The following is a 6,632-nucleotide window of genomic DNA, read 5'->3' as shown; positions in this document are numbered from 1 at the left end:
AGCTTTGAATTGGTAAAATACCAATCAAGCCAACCTGAAATGAGTAAAAGCAACCCCTGACACAGTGTTTTGCTCTAATTAGAGCTCTTCAGAGAGGTATAGCTTTGTCCAGACACAAGGGAGCACCCAGTATAAGTCAAAGAAATACCCTTTCAGGCATAGAGTGACAAATAAAATATGCAAAAAAGAAGCAGAGAACTCTGGGTAGTTCTCAAGTTTAGGTGGACAGCAGCTCCTGTATGCATAGGACTAGCACAGTGCTGTCCTTGCCGAGCTTTACATCTTTGCTGTACAAATGGCAAAAGACTTTGTCCTTTTCTATCTCAGCGTGGATGGCACTGTGCTAATCCTATGCTTAAAGATTTTGATAGAAAAACAGACATTTGAGGTGAGCAGATTTAGAGTGTCGCTGGTGTTGAGAGTGTCGCTGGTGCAGGGCTCTTGATCTGGAGTGTGGCCCTGATCCAGTATTTTGGGACATCACTTGATGGTGGAGTGTTTCTGTTACTGAACAAACACCCCTCAGGACTGCATGTACCAGCATGCTTCAGTCAGGCAGGCTGAAAGCGCGAGTCACCCATTGGAGGAGAAGGTAATGACATCACAAAGGGGAGCGGTTTTCAACTCACCTGCACCTCGTTGAACACCACAGAGAGCGCGAAGACGCAGGAACAGGCACTGATGAGAGCCATTGGAGGCTTGAAACGCGTCTGCCTTAGCGTTTGTTGGGACTGCTGCACTACGCGCATTTTATTTCAATAAAGTCCTTGCCTCGAATTCCGGAGTGTGCTGTGCTTTTTCCTGAGTTGGAGGAGGCGTTGGATTCATATTTCGTCAGCAGCAGGTCGCTGACTAACAGCACACCCTCTCGGTCTGGTGCACCGTGTTAAGACCAGCAACTCTCTTGGAAATTATTGCATGAACTGCATAAACACAGAGCCCCCCCGAGCAGTTTGGACTGCCTACATGGTGTGATACACTGCATTTGGGGAGAGAGGAGGTGATATTTTCGCCTGAATAAGGAGTCGGGTGTAAGGCTTTTGGTCATCCTGCAGGGCTCTTGATCTGGAGTGTGGCCCTGATCCAGTATTTTGGGACATCACTTGATGGTGGAGTGTTTCTGTTACTGAACAAACACCCCTCAGGACTGCATGTACCAGCATGCTTCAGTCAGGCAGGCTGAAAGCGCGAGTCACCCATTGGAGGAAAAGGTAATGACATCACAAAGGGGAGCGGTTTTCAACTCACCTGCACCTCGTTGAACACCACAGAGAGCGCGAAGACCCAGGAACAGGCACTGATGAGAGCCATTGGAGGCTTGAAACGCGTCTGCCTTAGCGTTTGTTGGGACTGCTGCACTACGCGCATTTTATTTCAATAAAGTCCTTGCCTCGAATTCCGGAGTGTGCTGTGCTTTTTCCTGATTTGGAGGAGGCGTTGGATTCATATTTCGTCAGCAGCAGGTCGCTGACTAACAGCACACCCTCTCGGTCTGGTGCACCGTGTTAAGACCAGCAACTCTCTTGGAAATTATTGCATGAACTGCATAAACACAGAGCCCCCCCGAGCAGTTTGGACTGCCTACATGGTGTGATACACTGCATTTGGGGAGAGAGGAGGTGATATTTTCGCCTGAATAAGGAGTCGGGTGTAAGGCTTTTGGTCATCCTGCAGGGCTCTTGATCTGGAGTGTGGCCCTGATCCAGTATTTTGGGACATCACTTGATGGTGGAGTGTTTCTGTTACTGAACAAACACCCCTCAGGACTGCATGTACCAGCATGCTTCAGTCAGGCAGGCTGAAAGCGCGAGTCACCCATTGGAGGAGAAGGTAATGACATCACAAAGGGGAGCGGTTTTCAACTCACCTGCACCTCGTTGAACACCACAGAGAGCGCGAAGACCCAGGAACAGGCACTGATGAGAGCCATTGGAGGCTTGAAACACGTCTGCCTTAGCGTTTGTTGGGACTGCTGCACTACGCGCATTTTATTTCAATAAAGTCCTTGCCTCGAATTCCGGAGTGTGCTGTGCTTTTTCCTGAGTTGGAGGAGGCGTTGGATTCATATTTCGTCAGCAGCAGGTCGCTGACTAATAGCACACCCTCTCGGTCTGGTGCACCGTGTTAAGACCAGCAACTCTCTTGGAAATTATTGCATGAACTGCATAAACACAGAGCCCCCCGAGCAGTTTGGACTGCCTACATGGTGTGATACACTGAATTTGGGGAGAGAGGAGGTGATATTTTCGCCTGAATAAGGAGTCGGGTGTAAGGCTTTTGGTCATCCTGCAGGGCTCTTGATCTGGAGTGTGGCCCTGATCCAGTATTTTGGGACATCACTTGATGGTGGAGTGTTTCTGTTACTGAACAAACACCCCTCAGGACTGCATGTACCAGCATGCTTCAGTCAGGCAGGCTGAAAGCGCGAGTCACCCATTGGAGGAGAAGGTAATGACATCACAAAGGGGAGCGGTTTTCAACTCACCTGCACCTCGTTGAACACCACAGAGAGCGCGAAGACCCAGGAACAGGCACTGATGAGAGCCATTGGAGGCTTGAAACGCGTCTGCCTTAGCGTTTGTTGGGACTGCTGCACTACGCGCATTTTATTTCAATAAAGTCCTTGCCTCGAATTCCGGAGTGTGCTGTGCTTTTTCCTGATTTGGAGGAGGCGTTGGATTCATATTTCGTCAGCAGCAGGTCGCTGACTAACAGCACACCCTCTCGGTCTGGTGCACCGTGTTAAGACCAGCAACTCTCTTGGAAATTATTGCATGAACTGCATAAACACAGAGCCCCCCCGAGCAGTTTGGACTGCCTACATGGTGTGATACACTGCATTTGGGGAGAGAGGAGGTGATATTTTCGCCTGAATAAGGAGTCGGGTGTAAGGCTTTTGGTCATCCTGCAGGGCTCTTGATCTGGAGTGTGGCCCTGATCCAGTATTTTGGGACATCACTTGATGGTGGAGTGTTTCTGTTACTGAACAAACACCCCTCAGGACTGCATGTACCAGCATGCTTCAGTCAGGCAGGCTGAAAGCGCGAGTCACCCATTGGAGGAGAAGGTAATGACATCACAAAGGGGAGCGGTTTTCAACTCACCTGCACCTCGTTGAACACCACAGAGAGCGCGAAGACCCAGGAACAGGCACTGATGAGAGCCATTGGAGGCTTGAAACGCGTCTGCCTTAGCGTTTGTTGGGACTGCTGCACTACGCGCATTTTATTTCAATAAAGTCCTTGCCTCGAATTCCGGAGTGTGCTGTGCTTTTTCCTGAGTTGGAGGAGGCGTTGGATTCATATTTCGTCAGCAGCAGGTCGCTGACTAACAGCACACCCTCTCGGTCTGGTGCACCGTGTTAAGACCAGCAACTCTCTTGGAAATTATTGCATGAACTGCATAAACACAGAGCCCCCCCGAGCAGTTTGGACTGCCTACATGGTGTGATACACTGCATTTGGGGAGAGAGGAGGTGATATTTTCGCCTGAATAAGGAGTCAGGTGTAAGGCTTTTGGTCATCCTGCAGGGCTCTTGATCTGGAGTGTGGCCCTGATCCAGTATTTTGGGACATCACTTGATGGTGGAGTGTTTCTGTTACTGAACAAACACCCCTCAGGACTGCATGTACCAGCATGCTTCAGTCAGGCAGGCTGAAAGCGCGAGTCACCCATTGGAGGAGAAGGTAATGACATCACAAAGGGGAGCGGTTTTCAACTCACCTGCACCTCGTTGAACACCACAGAGAGCGCGAAGACCCAGGAACAGGCACTGATGAGAGCCATTGGAGGCTTGAAACGCGCCTGCCTTAGCGTTAGTTGGGACTGCTGCACTACGCGCATTTTATTTCAATAAAGTCCTTGCCTCGAATTCCGGAGTGTGCTGTGCTTTTTCCTGAGTTGGAGGAGGCGTTGGATTCATATTTCATCAGCAGCAGGTCGCTGACTAACAGCACACCCTCTCGGTCTGGTGCACCGTGTTAAGACCAGCAACTCTCTTGGAAATTATTGCATGAACTGCATAAACACAGAGCCCCCCCGAGCAGTTTGGACTGCCTACATGGTGTGATACACTGCATTTGGGGAGAGAGGAGGTGATATTTTCGCCTGAATAAGGAGTCGGGTGTAAGGCTTTTGGTCATCCTGCAGGGCTCTTGATCTGGAGTGTGGCCCTGATCCAGTATTTTGGGACATCACTTGATGGTGGAGTGTTTCTGTTACTGAACAAACACCCCTCAGGACTGCATGTACCAGCATGCTTCAGTCAGGCAGGCTGAAAGCGCGAGTCACCCATTGGAGGAGAAGGTAATGACATCACAAAGGGGAGCGGTTTTCAACTCACCTGCACCTCGTTGAACACCACAGAGAGCGCGAAGACCCAGGAACAGGCACTGATGAGAGCCATTGGAGGCTTGAAACGCGTCTGCCTTAGCGTTTGTTGGGACTGCTGCACTACGCGCATTTTATTTCAATAAAGTCCTTGCCTCGAATTCCGGAGTGTGCTGTGCTTTTTCCTGAGTTGGAGGAGGCGTTGGATTCATATATATATATATATATGTATATATATATATATATTCCTCTCGTACTCCTCGAGTATTCTTTGCCACACCAAAGCGAGAGTTGCGTCGTCGATTTAGACTCCTCGGGGTGAGTCAAATAAATATTCCAAAAACGATGACGACGCCATGTGCGGTTTAAACATTTATTTTCCTGCCGCCACCAAACGCGTTTCAACTGCCACGCAGTCTTGCTCACTGGTACAAGTAATGTAAAAACGCGGCCATTTTTTAAAGTGCAACACGTGCCAAATGTTACTACAACTATAAATGACATAAAAAACAGACTCGTAGTTATTAACAACATAATCACAAAATGTTTTCTAAGACATAAGTCTTTGGTTGTACAATTTTTGTAATGAGCAATTTTTTGCTTAGTTCCACTTTTATCACATGGGCAATTTAGTTATCGTATTCACAGTGTTATATATATATATATATATACACATACATATATATATATATATATATATATACACACATACACACACAGGTTTCTGGGATATTATACTAAGGCTGACATTTCACTCAAACAAGACCAGAGACATTCAGCTGTTATATTTAGCTGAGCTAAATATTACTTGCGCCCCTTCAATGCACTGCTGATGATGTCAAATATTACATCACTCATGACATGGTCAGTGATATCACTGATGACATCTCAAATGACATCTTTGATGACATCACTGATCACATCATCCAGTGAATGAGTGTTTCTAAAAAGTTTAAGAATGTTAAATATATACGCTAAGGTGTATTGAAGAATGAATGGGTGTATAAGTGTCTGAATGGATGATTTAGTGGGTGCATGACTGACTGTATTAGTGAGTGATTAAATGTATCTAAGTGAATGCATGGGTGAATGACCAATCTGTGTGAATGTCTGTATCAGTCTGTAAGCTGGTGTGTAAGTGCTGCATGGGTTGGTGAGTAGCTACACGAGTGTCTATATGGGTTAATGATTGGTTGTCTCAGTACCTGGTGCCTGAGTGTCTGTGTGGGTGGCTGGGGGTATGACTCCCTGCATGGATGTGTGAGTGGGTGAGTCTCTGGGTGTATGGGTTCATTTATACATCTGCAAACAGCTGTTTAGATGAGTGAGTGTATGTATGGCTCTGATTAGTGAATGGATGTCTCAGTGGTATATCTGCGAGTAACTACATATGTGAAATGCAGTATATGTGAGTGTTGCAGTATATAAGTGGCTATATGTGAGAGAGTGATTGTGAGAGTGGCGGTATGGATTATTGTGTGCTTGTGTCAGTGATTGTTGAAGAGAGTAAGTATGTGTTAGTATCTGTATGAATAAGTGAGGTGGTGTTTGTATAACTGAATAGGTGAGTAAATGGCAGTGTGAGTGATTCATTTTTGTATTGTTTTTACTATTATTTTAACTTTAAAGGTGAGTGGCAGTGTGCGAGTGCATATATCAGTGGCTGTATTGATGAGTGACTGCATGTATTACTGACTATATGGACGAGTGAGTGGATGTGTTTGTAGACATATGAATCAATGAGTGGGTATGAACTAACTGGTATTGGTGTGCCTATGGATTGATAATGGTAGTATGTATTTAGAGTGGGTATATGAAAGGTCATATTAGGGTGTGAGGTGGTGCATCAGATATTAAGTGGATGATGTTATTAGTGATGTCATCAGTGGTGTCATTTGAGATGTCATCAGTGATGTCATCCGTGATGATACAGACCATGTCATGAGTGATGCAATATTCATTGCGGGGGTGCGAGTTACAGTTAGGTCAGCTAACTAATGGCTGAATTTCTCTGGTTTTGGATGAGTGAAATATCAGCCTAACTATAACGTCCCTGAAACCTGTGGTTTTTTCATAGAATATCTAAGGTTTTTGAAATGCTAATTCCTAACTTTAACGTCCTTGAAACCTATCTTTTATTCGGTGAGTTTCAAAGGTTTTTTAAATGCTAATTTCTAGTTATGCCTACATAGGTAGGACATGTACAGAAAGAGGAAACAAGGTGATTAAAGAAGCAAGAGAAGTACAGAAAGAAACAACAGAGGTGCAGAAAGAGGACTACTTTGACTACACCTTTCTACAGA

The sequence above is a fragment of the Triturus cristatus genome, chromosome 2_1, assembly GCF_964204655.1.
Source record: "Triturus cristatus chromosome 2_1, aTriCri1.1, whole genome shotgun sequence".
In the NCBI taxonomy this organism is placed as follows: Eukaryota; Metazoa; Chordata; class Amphibia; order Caudata; family Salamandridae; genus Triturus; species Triturus cristatus.
Note: the sequence above shows the minus strand (reverse complement) of the source record.